Below are 13,179 nucleotides of genomic sequence, written 5' to 3'. Positions count from 1 at the left end.
ACCTTGGTGAGTTGTATCCAAGCACAATAACTGGTCCAGGTCCTCTCCTATAGTAACTGCAGATCTAGGACATCATCCTTTTCTGCGACAACGAGTCTTCAGTGTGGGGCTACCTGCTCCACGGTGTTGTACCTAGGGGAGAAGTGACAGCTAAACTGGCAAGGACATTTGACTTAAAGGTCACTCAGCAGAGATTTGGGTTGAGGCATGCCAGTGGTGATGCTACCACTTTTTCCCATGGGATGTTAGGGTTGCTGGAAGGTGTGAAGAGGGTGGTGAGCAGGTGTCTCCAATAGAAGGTGTGCGCTATCAGGAAGGAAGGCTGACCCAGGTCAGGGTGCTGTTGCACAGTGGTCCATCGTGCTCTCAGGTCAGAATACAAACATTTTTAACACTATCAGTTAACTTATAGTTTCTAAACATAGCTACCTTCCAAATGTTGCAACTAAGACGTGTTCAGGCATCTGTATTCCAGGAACCCAAATCTTTCCCCTACTTTCCCTTCCTGGGGATGGGCTTTTCTTTCTCCAATGTTAAAGCCCAAAGGGTCCCATCAGATATTCTTTCTCAAGAGAATGAATATAATGATCTCCCTTCTGAGTAGGTCACCCCATGGGTTCCACAGTGATTCCTGTTCCTACCAATATTATGACATAATTTGTCATACCCTCATGAAAAAGAAAAAAAAAAAGGAACACTATTCTCACAATCTGCCATCATCCATTTATCCATTCATTCATGTGGCGAACCCCAAAGACCAGGAGGTCGTAAATAAACCTTGTATATTCTAGTCATGGGCCTAGTGATGAACTTGATTTTTTCACACTTCTCACGTTCCTGAGGATCTACTTGGCTTTCAGCCTCTCGACTTTGTATCTATTACTGGCTGGAGCACAGCCTTCACACACACACAGTTCATGGCTGAAGTGAGTTTCTTTGGCTTGAGGCTGGGCACCCCTAGAACACAGCTCGCACTTGATTCCGTTGCCCTTTGCACTTCTAGTCTCTCTGAGCAGCTCCTCCACACACTCTGGGCTCTGGAACTTCACTCTGAGGCCAGCCAAGCATCCCTCAGCATTCCAGAAGGGGCATTCCTTGCTGTGCCTTGTCCTGTTACAAATTGTTCAGAGCCCAGGAAACTCTGGGCAACACATTTTTGTCTTAATTTATTTCTCAAGTGTGCCTTTATATCATCTGCTCATGAGGCACAGGGTTGGGGTTTAGCGTGACTTGTTGGTAGACTGTGAGACATAAATAAATTGCATTTGAGTAAATCTGAAAAACAAGGAATCTCCCTCTTCTTTGTCCTTACCCCCCACTGCCCAATGTCAAAAATGCCCTTGATCCCAAATTGCTCAATAAACCAGGAACAATAAAATGGAAATAATTTCTCTTAATACAAATGAATCCTTTCAATGACTAATTTGAAAGAGCACTAATCTACAATGAGAGCTTCTTTGAGACCCATCTTTGTCACCAACTAGCAGTGAGGTCTGCCGCAGTCATTAACCTCTGGGACCCTCTTGTCTGCTCTTTGTAAACAGAGGGCACTGCGGAATATTGTGTAATCCTAAAAGGATGGCGCATCGTTAACGATATAACATGAACAAATAGTGAGGCCTTCGTTTATACATAATTTTGTTTTTACTGTATGGATAAACCTTGATATTTAGAAAGTAACAGAATTATGTTACTCTCTGTATAGCCATTTGAAGTTAATTAGGCAGTGAATCTTAATTACCTACATTAGTTGAGCCTGGTAAAGTAAAACGAAACAGTTTCCGCACATTGTCTTCCAATCTGCCATTAACAGCAGAAACAGAGGGTCAAATATTCATACACTTGGTCAGTGACCACTGACTCTGGGGTGTTTTAATTCATGACCACATTTTCATCCCACCTAACACGGTTCCCAGCTCAGGGAGAAGCCTCCATCTTCTCTCTTGAAAGGAGAATGAGAGAAGCAGAGGACCGTGTACTCCCCCACTCCCACACAACGTGTGAAATGGCAATCCTTCAAAACCTTTGCTCAGGCTATTAAATAGCTGATTCCATGACACGGCTTTCCCTTAACGATTAAATTGTTCATCAGCCAATATCTCAACCTGAAATTGTTGTCAAAGTAGTGAAATATCTCGGAGTAAGGCCATCCTCATTATGAGAGAATGTCTCAGGCAACCTGGATGTGGATGTGGCGTTTCAGAGTCCCCTTCTCTACTAAGAGCAAAGGGACTTAGAGAGCCACCCACTTGTCTCATCATGTGGCCCATTTTGTTGATAGGAAAACTGAGTCTCAGAGGGGTCAAATGTTTTATCCAAAGTCATGCAGCAGCTGATAGCAAACCTAGCACGAGAATCCAGGCTTCTGACTCCCAGTCCATTACCAAAAAGTGTATGCTCGGTTTGATGAAGTGGAATTTAAAATAGCTGGGAGTGGAAAGGAAAGACTTTCAAAAGAAGATGAACTAAAAAATAAAAACTCCCCAGTGGGCTCTGAGACCTTTGATGCACGCAAAGCCCTGGAAATGGGTCCTGGTTAAGCTTCCTTTTGCAACTGTGCAGACTTAGACTTCTCCTTTGTATCCGGGAACATGGTGCATTATTCATGCAAACAGAATCTATTTGTTCTGAGACTCTACAGAGAAGAAAAAAAAGTTAATGGCAAAATTAAGGGAACAAGTGATCTTGGCTGTGCTTTGGCACAGAAACCTTCAACAACCATCTAAAGTTAGATGTGGAAACCCTCCTTGGGAAAGGAGACTGAACGAAGACATTAATGAGAGCAGATCTATCGATGCGTCTGGAATCCTCCCGACTGTTCCTTACGTACAGCACTACGGTGGTTCTGGTGTCCCTGCCTTTCAAGTTTTCAGGTATTTAAGTACTAGACACCTCAGTCAAAATGATGTGAACGTATTTGTTCTCAAGGTGTGTTTTAAATGTGCAAAATAGGGGCGCCTGGGTGGCTCAGTCAGTGAAGCATCTGCCTTCGGGCTCAGGTCCTGATCCCGGGGTCCTGGATGGAGCCCTGTGTTGGGCTGTGTGCTCAGCGGGGAGCCTGCTTCTCCCTCTCCCTCTGCCCCTCTCCACTCCTTGTGCGCTCTCTGTCATATAAATAAATAAAATCATAAATAAATAAATACATACATACATACATGCATACTATTTGCATGTTGTGAGATGTTAGAATGGTTTGAGGAGGGAGGTCAGAGGAGTTTATAAAGTGGAACTGAGAATGGAAACCATCAAGGCAGCACCACTGAGGAGTTAATAGGCACTTGCTTAAATCGCAGGCACCTGCCAGGCAGCTCGCACACTCTGGCTCGTGGAGCAGAATTTCTCAGGTGATCTGCACACGCCAGTAGCTGCCTCGCCGGAGGCCCTGGACAAATGCAGATGTCCAGGCCCTGTTCCAGGGCTCTGGGAGCCGAGTCTCTGGGATGTGGCTGAGCATTTGCGTGGCTAACCTGCTTCCTGGGGGCGCCTGATCCGGGAGACAGCTGTACGGGAGGGAAGTTCTTTCTTCCATTGCTTTATTCGAAGCTACTCCATTTGATGTAGAGAGCTGAATATAAGCTTAAGTTAGGTTGGAAAGATGGCTTGAGGCCAGTTTGTGACTGGCCTTGTTTTCTGGGCCAGGTAGTTTAGGCTTTACCCCCCAGGAATTAGGTAACTGACCGCCATCTTTGAGAGCACTAGGGTAGAGCACTAGACCTGCTTGTTAGGAAAATAACTCTCATCACAGCAGGGAGCCCAGACAGCAGTGAGACCAGTTCAGTCATGCAGAATTAGTTCTTAGTGACGATTTCTCGTCAATTTATGTTGCTGCAAAGTCATCTAAGAGGAAAGGGTATTTATGATATCCCCTGTGCAATAGAAGCTTCCCCTCTCCATGAAGAGAAAGGCTTGGAGGGGGCTCCTTTCTTTCTCTGCTTGTCTGCTCCTTTCCACCTGTGGAGAAGTAGCTAGCCTGATCAGTGCAGTTATGACCTTGTTTAGTCCAGGGCTTCTCAAATTTTGGTGTGCAGCAGACCCACTTGAGGGAGTGGGAAACTGAAGACTGTTGCCCTCCTTCTCCCCCACTCCTCCCTCCCCGGAATTTCTGATTCGGTGGGTCTGGGTTGGGGCAAATAAGCTTGAGCTTCTAGCAGGTTCCCAGGTGATGCTGATGCTGCTCAACCAGGAAACCCTCTTGGAGAACCACTCCTTTCTCTGGCAGCCTTCAGGAAACAGTAAGTTTTGTTTTTCTGTTGAGTTTTTAAATAAAATAACCTCATACAGCAGGAAAGGAGAGAGGAAGGGGTGGGGGGGGATGGGCTCTGCTCAGGGCTGGAGGGTTCTGTGGGCTGTTAGGCAGACTCTCAGCTCTAAAACCAGCTCCTGGCTTCGAGACGGGGTTCCACAAGTTTGGGCCTGTGCTTGAGGACGGGGAGCCCGGCACCTCCAGTGGCTGTTCTTCGTTCCTAGGGCCTAAGTGATGATCCTCCAGGAGATCCGGCCTGTCTGAAGCAGGGCTGGCTTTTCCTGGCTTGGGCTGGGGAAAGGGTAAGGGGGTTCGGATCATCCTGTTGGCCCCTACCGTGACCCCTGAGCTCTGCATTCAATTGCTGTCCCAGTGTCTTCCAGGTTGAGGAGTCAGTGGGTTGTTCTTTGCTTTTTTTTTTAAATGAATTAAACTCCTTTGTACTGGCTTTATTCTCATTGTGGGAAGGCCCCTACTCCAGCTCTTCAGTCTAAGACCACCTACATAAGCCAGGGTGGAGCTGCCTGAGGGCCAGTTGCTTCACTTAGGTGGGGATAGACTAGGAGGCTCTTTTACAGCCCAGAGCAACAAGTAGGAACCTCCAGTTTATATTTATCATTTGATACTTCTATTCCCGGGCTTTCTAGACAGGAAGAGAGTAAGAGGGGCCAATAGTATGATTTGGGTATCAAACATCTCCTCATACACTCTGTGCCATTTAGAAGGAAGGCTACCTTCTGGAGTATCTGAGTCCTTGCTCACATGAGCACACATGCCGGCTTTGACCGAGAAGGTTACAGCGTGTGACGTTGCAGTGACAGGCTGACGTGATATTACTGGGACTTCAAGTTACAAAAAAGTGGAATTGTGCATCCAGAACATTAACATGTGCTATTTGGTCTTTAGATTGTCAGCGCTGAGGCTTTGACAGAGAGTGCTAGATCGGCTCTCCCAAATTCTGTCTCAGTTTCATTTTGGATTTCCTCCAGGGAAAGTCTTGGCTTCATTCAGTTTCCAGGGGCTGTGGAGTCATTCCTCTCCACAGGGTGTCAAGTTGGTTCTAGATTGTTCTCTTTGTAAGCCCTGAGCACGGGTATGGGTTTTAGAGACAACGCTGAGATCGATTACAGAGAAATGGTGCATTTTATTTTATTTTTTTTATTATTATTATGTTAATCACCCTACACTACCTCATTAGTTTTTGATGTAGTGTTCCATGATTCATTGTTTGCGTATAACACCCAGTGCTCCATGCAGAACTTGCCCTCCTTAATACCCATCACCAGGCTAACCCATCCCCCCACCACCCTCCCCTCTAGAACCCTCAGTTTGAGAAATGGTGCATTTTAAGTCAATGAACAGATAAAAAGGAGTACGATTTCTTCCTTTATCAGCAGCATGTCATCTTGGTGGATGGAGACAAAAGCCTATGAAATGGAGAGAGCATTACAGACTGTTTTTAGGAATGGAGTTTGCTCAGTTTTGTTGGAGTAGAATTCGTTCTTAAAAAACAAGTTTTTATTGTCAAGTCAGGGAAGAGCAGTAGAAAAGTGAAGGAGAAACTGTAGGAAGATGTGCCCATTGAGATAGAAGAAGAGGAAAGGCGTTGTCTTAACCCAGAGACTGAGGACCCCGGGAAAGCAGATGTGAATGGGATAAGGGCGCGCACCCAGATCTAACTGCTTCTAAAGGAAGAACTAAAACATGAAGAGGTGATTTGATAGTTGCCACATCAGAGACTGGATTTCTCCCTAAAATTTTCACCCCATGAAGCTGTACATTCTGCGTGGACCAGAATGTTTCCCAGAGCAAGACTGCAGCATTATTGAGAAACCTCTTAGCAGCATGGCAATGGGGTGGGTCAATCATAAAAGCAAATGGGAGCCACTGTAAAATCTGGGACAGCATGGGAGGGGGTTACATGGTATCTGTTCAGATTGCTAAGAGAATAACAACATAACGTATTTATTTAGTTTTCAAGATAACACAGCATCTCATGCAGACAGATATGATGTGTGCTGTGAGGGGAGCATGGCAAGGACATTGATGGTGTCGAGAGATTTAGGGCAGATAACAGAGTTTTAGCCGGAGAGGGCAACATGACTGAAATTAGGCCTGAATTTGCTGTAGACGGCCAGGGAGAGATCTCCTGGGTAGTGGGCTGCATTTATTTTCAGCAGGCCTAGAACTGACTGAATTCAACCCTCTCAGGCAGGCGACAGCACAAGATAAAATCTAGAAGGAAGAGTGCTTGGCCCGAGAGCAAAGAAAAAGGAAGGAGAGCACAGTGATCCAGCAAAACAGGGTTAGCTCCACAGTTTAGAAGAAAGAGAATCAACTTAGAAAGTAGGTTATCATTTCTTTAAACTTCACTTGGCCCGCTGAGAAGGAGGGGGAGAAAGGAACCAGAGCACTCAGAGCCTTACCCTTATGTGATAGAAAAATGAGGAAAGAAAGAAATTTTGCTGCTAGGAAAATAGAACAGGTGAGTCAAAGCCTGGAAAATTCAAAAGTGGAGGGATGAGGAAGATTTGCAGGGAGAACATTCAGTCTAAGGGCATACTGATTCTTTCCGGCCCCCAGAGGTGCCCGTGCATTGGGAAATTCATGAATTTGCTGAAGGTAATGTTAAACTGAGATAAATGTAGAGAAGCAGCAGACATCCCCTAAGAGATAAGCTTCCCAAGCCCCTTGAAACTCAAGAGCAAGAGGTAGAAGGAGTAGCCACTAATACACAGGAATGAAGTATTCCTTGGCCTCTTGCTGGGGGTGCATTAGCAGTGCAGAGAAGGCCAGGCCTGTTACAAACATCACAAGTACCTGTTACAAGCATCACAAGCGATGATGGCACTAGACAGAGTCTACACGGTTCGGTGTTGAGGCCAAGCACCTATGGTTCAAAAGAGAAGGAATTTCGGAGGGCCAGATCCTAAAAGCGGGTGTCTAACTGTGATTGTGTAAGTCTTTCAAGAAGTTAGGTTAGTTCCAGGAAAGGGGAGGCTGTGTGATGGCATTTTTTTCCCTCCAAGAAATTGGAAGGTCACAATGAACCTGTCCATACAAGATCTTTCCTAGGATCTAGACACACAGTTCTGTGTGGGCTAGCCACTCTGAGGCTGGGGGATTTGTTGTGTGGTCTCTAAATTTTGTTAGCATGAGTGTGGTGCTGTGATATTCTTTGTCCTTCTGACTGGCTAGAAAAATAGCCCTCCCGAGAACCTTGGAGCTGCACTACCTCTGTTTTGGAGGTGCTCGAAGCTCTACCCATTCCAGCAGAGGGTTGCTGTGGATGCAACTTCTTCCCAAGAACCCAAACTGCCTCTGAGTGAGATGATCTGGCTGAGGGAGAATAGAATAGGCAATTAGGGGACCTATTAGTCTCTAGAATCTTGTAAGAGATTACAAATGCAGGGGCTTAAAACAACACGGATTTGTTATCTTACAGTTCTGTCAGTGCAAAATGAATACTAAAGTAATCAATTAACTTCCCTGGGCTGAAATGAAGGTCTTGGCAGGTGTGTGTTTCTTTCTTGAGGTTCTAGGAGAGCGTCTGGTCCCTTACCTGTTGCAGCTTCAAGAGGCTGGCCACATTCCTTGGCTCATGGCCCCTTCCACCATCAAAGCCAGGAACGGGACGTGGAGTCCTTGTCATGCTGTGCCCTCTCTGGTTCTGACCTCCTCTTCCACCTCCCTTTTCCCCTTTTATGGCCCCTTATTATTATATTGGACCCACCCAGATAATCCAGGATAATCTCTCCATTTTAAAGTAAACTGATCACCAACCTTAGTTCTATCCGTAACTTGAGTACTTCTTTGCCATGTAAGGTAACGTACGCACAACTTCCTGGGATTAGGACGTGGACATGTTGGGAGTATGTGCGGGATATTTTGCCTAACACAGGGAGCAAGGAACTTTGGGGTTAGTTCTCTAAAGTTTAATTGACAAGGCAGAGATTATTTTATTTTCTTATTTTACTTCCTTTCTTGGAATGCAATAAACAGAAGGTCCGTATTCAAGTTTGAGGCATTTTTATGCTACTGTTCATTGTGTATCTTGTTAGGTAATATTTGGATGATATGGCTGGGCACACAACGAGATGAGGCATAGAATAGATGATGTATTTGTGGCCTAAGATGCAGCATGTCTGTGATGCTGATTTCATGAATGTCCTATTCTGATTCTTTTCAGGTGCTTCTAGGGACAAGAGGTGGCCTGCCCAGGTCATAGAAGGAATTGTAGGTCTATGCTCATAGGCAGAAGGAGGACCTCTCAGTGTACTGATAATCTTCTCCCCATTAGCTGAAGTGTGTGTGTGTGTGTGGGCGGGTATCTCATTTGTCCTTAGGCTTGAGTACTATTTTCCAAACCAACTTTATTAAGAAACCCTACATGGGTGGTTCTTACAACTTCTAAGACTAATAAAGCTGTTACATTGATTCCCATTGACTGTCAGTTTTTGGAAATTACCTTCAAGGGTTAAACCCTGTGGAATAGAGGGAGAGTCATTGGCATCCAAACCTCCAGCAGATCTAACAGGGAAAAAGAAATCTTTACAGGAAGAAGCATAACGATGATGTTACAACACTTCTCTCATCTGACCAAAGCTGTGACCTAAATTAATATCCACAGCTTTGTAAACACATATGCATTTTTATGGAGTCTTAACCCACAATGCTGTGATCTTCATCATTATCATCTTCATTAGAAGCAGATGGCAGCAAAGTGTTGCCTACACACTTAGATAATGCTTAAATAATTCCTGGAAAAACAGCCAGGCAGCCTAATCAATTCTTTGAGGAGCTAGAATGGGAGCTGGAGGGGCAGGGGTATAGTTAGTAAACAGTTGCTCCAAGAAATTAATTTGTGGGCCAAAGAGATGGAAAGTCTTTGAAATTGAAAAATGGAGCCCTTTATCCTCCAATCTCATCAATATCGTTGGGATACATTTTTGAAATCTCATTTATTTGCCATTTCTCTATTACAAAACTTAGGGCTGATTATAGATTTGGAAAATACAGAAAAACACACACACAAATGTATTCCAATTCCCAACTACTCCGGAAAAATACACCGTTGAGAATTTCGGTGAACATGCTTTTATTAGATACAGTCCAAACAACCCTTGCACTCAGATGCCTGTCCTCGAACCTCGCCTCCCTGGACGTTCTGGGGCCTGGGGGATTAGCTCCCAGGAATTCCTGCATTGGTGTCTTTCCGTGATACAGGCTGCAGACACCAGCCAAGCTTTGTTTCCGGCTGCCCTTCTTTCAAAATTGCAAATCTCAGTATCCTGAAACATTTGTTATACTTTTGTTGCATCCCTTGGGCCAGGCAACCTTGAAGGCAGAAGCCATTGTGTGCTCTGAAGATAGACTGTGGAGGAGAGCTCAACTCTGTTGATCTGTTATTTTTTTGAATTCAGCATATTTTTCAGGTGTTTTTTTCTTTTGATAAAATAGATGTTTTGAACTCTCTCCGTGATTTATTTACTTATTTTTTAAAGAGACAAACAGATTAATAGGAATGGCCTCTGCTTATAATCTCTTTTCTAGAAGAAGCTGAGTCAGAATAAATGGACTTCCTTCTTCCCTCCCATCGCTATTATTTTTTTTCTTCACTACAGGTTAAAAAATGAGCAGAAAGACGTTTTGCATATTGTTTTGGGGCCCAAATACAAAAAAAGTTAGCTGCTGTGACAACTTAATTTTGAAATGATATTCCTAAGAAAGTATTCTGAAATGAAATACATTTTAAAAACTTTTTCTCAATTTATTAGTTTTTTTTTTTTTCCAGTCTGCTTTTTTACAGGTTGTCTAGGTATTTTAATCTCTGTTCAACAGTTTTAAAAATTCTTCATGGCAAACTGTCTATAACTATAATTATTTTCCTAGACAAAAATATTTTGTCTACTAATCATTTTCAAATGCTGTTTGATTTTTTCAGGAATCTTGTGATATAGACAAATCAGAGCTTATATACTATTTACTAGGGAGGAAACCTACCAGAATGTTTCCTAATTTTATTTCCCTTTCTTGTTGAACTTATTTCTGACTTATATGTAAGCCCTTGAGTTACCCTGGTGAGTGGTTACTGCGGGAAGCTCAAGGCCACACCGCTAGTGAATGGCAGATCCGAAACCAGAACCAAACATCCTGTCTCTGAGTACTTTGCTCTTGGCACTCACATTGCTTTCTATCCAAAAGGACTAAAATCATTTCCACTAGGGTGACTAAGGAAACATAAGAGATTCTTGACTGGAGAGCTTTTACTGCAAAGGAAATTCTTTTTCATGTTCGAAAAGCTTCAAGCTGCAGTGTTGGCTTTTACTCCACAACCATGACCAAACTCATCAATTCCTCGGCGGAGAGCATGCTGGGAAGAGGGAGGAGAAAAATGGACACCATAATGTTTTCCCGGGGCTGAAGGGTCCTCCGTTGAAATGTAATTTCCTAGAGCTTGTTATTAGTTAATTCAACCAATATTTATTAAGCACTTGTTCTGTGTCACAGACTGTTCTAGTTCAGGAGGTAAAACAGTGAACAAAACAGACAAACAGCCCTCCCTCCTGGAGCTTGTATTTTAACCATTGTCTCAGTATTTTTTATTTTTGTTAATATTCCTATTTAAGGCTACCTTTAGCACCACTTACCTGAATGCTATCATTGTATTAGTGATATTTGCTGGCGAAGCAATCATTACTACTTGCTGGCTTCTTACAACATGCCAGGCACCGCACTAAGTGAATCACACCGAATCTCATCTGATCCTCATAACCACCCGTATTAGCAGGCTGGCATTCTAATTTTCATTCTGTATCATGAGTACGTAGTGGATCCAGGATTTTAACAAAATAGGTCTGTCCTCCTAAAGCTGTGGTCTTCACCACTGTCCACCTTGGCTTATCTTAAAAATTGTTGTCTTAGACTGCAGGTCCGAGAAACTAGTTCAAAGTGAAAATTAAAATTGTTGTAGTTTTGTATCAGGTAAATTCAAAATATATTAGCTTTCAAATCATAGGATGCATTTGTCCTTTAAGTCCCATCGTGAAGTGATAACTTAGAAGTGCAAACTTCAGGGTAGATCATGAGATACATCTCCTGACTTTTCTAGTTTATCATGCAGATCTCTGTTACTGTTGAAAACTAGACAGACAACAGTTATCAGCAGTTGTCTTCAGTCCTTTGTGGTTGATCGAGAGCAAGAGTTGAAAATGGGGCCCAGTCCTCATGATTCTGACCACATTTTTACATAGCTTTGGAAATAACAGTGGGCTCCAGATGGCAGAGGAGGTTAAGATCACCACAGATGTGCAAACAGGTGGGATGAGTGGGGAAATTAGTAAAACATGTCAGGGGATATTAATAGCTGCTAATTATTGAGAGATCCTACTATGGTAGGCACTCCCACTCAGGGGATGACCTACATTATCTCATTTAATCCTCCTGGCAGCCCAATCTAGGATGTGATTGATGCTGAGAGCAAAGACCTGGCTTGTGGTTGTGCTGCTTGTGGGTAGCAGGATTGGACTCCAGGTAATTTTAATTCTTCTCCACTCTGTGACATTGTCCTGAGGATTCAGAAGGGGACAGATTAAGCCAGGCTGGAGAGATGGGGAGGAAGGCTACTTGGGGGTAATCCCTCTAAATTTGAGTAAAAATTCCTGCTAACATTTTTATCCCACTTACATCCCTTGAACATTTCAGGTGTGATTCGACAGTTTTGACCATGGACTTCCTTATATTGGGTGGAGCTAACCCATATTGCATTGGTAATTGTAATTAGATACTTAATCAGTTGTAATGATCACACTTTTCTCTCTCTACTGCATGTCTTTGCCCCATTCATATTTATGCACACTTTATTATTCTCTTCATTTTCCTTGCTGAAGCCACAGAATGCTGAGGCTTGCTTTCAAAGTTGTCTTGTGCTTCTTGCATTTTGTCTCAGATTCTAATATTGAAGCAAAAAGAAATTATATAAGGCAAGATTTCATGATATTCTCAATTAGAAAAAAAAATACGTTGCAAACAGAATGCACAGGTATTCAGAAAAAGACATTAGGTACCTTGGCCTTTGTCATGAAAGCTTTTATTATGAAGTCAGTTAGAAACCATAATCTATTTGGCCCTACAATGTACTCAACCTATGCCCAGAGATATGGCTAATCTTTACTGCTCTGTTATATGAATCAGATAAAAGTGCCCCCTCTATATGTGTACACTTCTAGGCAAGAGGGAGGTGCCTTGCTGAGGAGAAGCAGGTATTCTTTCATCCAGGTGGATAGCTCTGAGCCAGGACACAAGCTTGGCAGGTGGGAGGAGGGGTGGATGGCGGCCAATATACCAGGAAACTTGGTGAAGCACATGAACGGCACAGTCAGGCACTGGGGGCTTGCCTGTGGCTGTCACCATTAAGGCTATATAGGTTATGTGCCTTTTTTCCTCCTATGGAGGAAATAACAGGTAGAATGCTGAGTATTTTGCATTCAATCCTCATAGGCTTAAAATCACCTGTTAAGGAGGTAATAAGGAAACAGACCAGAAGTTAAGAGCACACAGCTATCGAGTGTGGGAGCCAGGATTCAGACTGAGTTCTGATTAATTCTAAAGTCTGGCTCATTCTTGCTGATAAACTACCACCTTATCTCTGCACCGAAAAAAATTTTCAAACTTGTTGGATGGCACAATTAGCATTTATGAAAAAAAAAGTAGCAAACAGAATCCTATGTTACTTGAGCACATCAGACATTTCCCCATCTCTTTGCCTTTGTTGAATCTTTTTTACTGAGTTCCTTTTTCTTATTTCTATGTGTTCAAATCCTAGCTATTCTTGTAGATTTTGATCTCATGCTACTCTCTCCACATAGCTTTTCTTGATTCACTTCAATATGGAAATAATCTCACTTTTCCAAATCACCAAAGCACATTCTTTTCCT

The sequence above is a fragment of the Phoca vitulina genome, unplaced genomic scaffold (genome assembly GCF_004348235.1).
Source record: "Phoca vitulina isolate PV1807 unplaced genomic scaffold, GSC_HSeal_1.0 scaffold42, whole genome shotgun sequence".
Lineage (NCBI taxonomy): Eukaryota > Metazoa > Chordata > Mammalia > Carnivora > Phocidae > Phoca > Phoca vitulina.
Note: the sequence above shows the minus strand (reverse complement) of the source record.